We start from the raw sequence: 2,500 nt of genomic DNA, 5'->3' as shown, positions 1-2,500 counted from the left end.
TTTTGAGAAGAAAAAATTTTTGTATGGGAGGGCCCCTGCTAGAACATTTTTCCCAAGTGCGTCGATTTTGGGTCGCCGACACAAGCTCGGGTCAAAAAAATTTTTTTTTCTCGGTGACTCAAAACATCAATTTTAGACTCCCCTGAGTATGAAAAGTGAAACGAAAATCATTTTTGAGAAGAAAAAATTTTTGTATGGGAGGGCCCCTGCTAGAACATTTTTCCCAAGTGCGTCGATTTTGGGTCGCCGACACAAGCTCGGGTCAAAAAAATTTTTTTTTCACGGTGACTCAAAACATCAATTTTAGACTCCCATGAGTATGAAAAGTGAAACGAAAATCATTTTTGAGAAGAAAAAATTTTTGTATGGGAGGGCCCCTGCTAGAACATTTTTCCCAAGTGCGTCGATTTTGGGTCGCCGACACAAGCTCGGGTCAAAAAAATTTTTTTTTCACGGTGACTCAAAACATCAATTTTAGACTCCCCTGAGTATGAAAAGTGAAACGAAAATCATTTTTGAGAAGAAAAAAATTTTGTATGGGAGGGCCCCTGCTAGAACATTTTTCCCAAGTGCGTCGATTTTGGGTCGCCGACACAAGCTCGGGTCAAAAAAATTTTTTTTTCACGGTGACTCAAAACATCAATTTTAGACTCCCCTGAGTATGAAAAGTGAAACGAAAATCATTTTTGAGAAGAAAAAATTTTTGTATGGGAGGGCCCCTGCTAGAACATATTTCCCAAGTGCGTCGATTTTGGGTCGCCGACACAAGCTCGGGTCAAAAAAATTTTTTTTTCACGGTGACTCAAAACATCAATTTTAGACTCCCCTGAGTATGAAAAGTGAAACGAAAATCATTTTTGAGAAGAAAAAATTTTTGTATGGGAGGGCCCCTGCTAGAACATTTTTCCCAAGTGCGTCGATTTTGGGTCGCCGACACAAGCTCGGGTCAAAAAAATTTTTTTTTCTCGGTGACTCAAAACATCAATTTTAGACTCCCCTGAGTATGAAAAGTGAAACGAAAATCATTTTTGAGAAGAAAAAATTTTTGTATGGGAGGGCCCCTGCTAGAACATTTTTCCCAAGTGCGTCGATTTTGGGTCGCCGACACAAGCTCGGGTCAAAAAAATTTTTTTTTCTCGGTGACTCAAAACATCAATTTTAGACTCCCCTGAGTATGAAAAGTGAAACGAAAATCATTTTTGAGAAGAAAAAATTTTTGTATGGGAGGGCCCCTGCTAGAACATTTTTCCCAAGTGCGTCGATTTTGGGTCGCCGACACAAGCTCGGGTCAAAAAAATTTTTTTTTCACGGTGACTCAAAACATCAATTTTAGACTCCCATGAGTATGAAAAGTGAAACGAAAATCATTTTTGAGAAGAAAAAATTTTTGTATGGGAGGGCCCCTGCTAGAACATTTTTCCCAAGTGAGTCGATTTTTGGGTCGCGACACAAGCTCGGGTCAAAAAAAATTTTTTTTTCATGGTGACTCAAAACATCAATTTTAGACTCCCCTGAGTATGAAAAGTGAAACGAAAATCATTTTTGAGAAGAAAAAAATTTGTATGGGAGGGCCCCTGCTAGAACATTTTTCCCAAGTAAATTCGATTTTACCCGGTGAGTCAAAAAATTTTGAAAAAAATATTTTGCCAAAATCGTGTTCATTGCCTATTATAAGGGACCAGGTCAGCTCACACGCATTTTTGGAGACCATATGGAAAGTGCGTCTGGGATTGCGGAAATTAAGTTTAGAGTGTTAAATGATGGTTTCGCAATCCCGAAAGGCTCAAAATCCACCCTAAGGTCCCCTGGGTGAAATGTGGTTTCCAAGGTGTGAGCGCTATCGGTGATAGAGTTGGAATGTGATTTCCAGAGCGCAGGGCGACTGGGCTTAGAGCGAAAATCATAGACAAGGGTAAGTATTGGACTGAACGACTCGAAGCAAACGAAAATCATAGACAAGGGTAATGGACTGAACGACTCGAAGCAAACGAAAACCACACACAAGAGTAATGGACTGAACGAATCGAAGCAAACGAAAACCACACACAAGAGTAATGGACTGAACGAATCGAAGCAAACGAAAATCACATACAAGAGTAATGGACTGAACGAATCGAAGCAAACGAAAAACCACAGACAAGAGTAATGGAGTGAACGAATCGAAGCAAACGAAAACCAAAGACAAGAGTAATAGAGTGAACGAATCGAAGCACACGAAAACCATGAACACAGGGATAACTGAGAACGAACCTACCTATCAGAGCATGTGAAAGCATGGACAAGAGTACTGAAAATCGGACCAAACCTCTAGAAGCACACGAAAATCATGGACAAGAGTACTCAAAAACACGGACCAAACCTATCGAAGCTCACGAAAACCATGAACACAGGGATAACTGAGAACGAACCTACCTATCAGAGCATGTGAAAGCATGGACAAGAGTACTGAAAATCGGACCAAACCTCTAGAAGCACACGAAAATCATGGACAAGAGTACTC

Source organism: Anopheles moucheti (assembly GCF_943734755.1).
Source record: "Anopheles moucheti chromosome X unlocalized genomic scaffold, idAnoMoucSN_F20_07 X_unloc_40, whole genome shotgun sequence".
Lineage (NCBI taxonomy): Eukaryota > Metazoa > Arthropoda > Insecta > Diptera > Culicidae > Anopheles > Anopheles moucheti.
Note: the sequence above shows the minus strand (reverse complement) of the source record.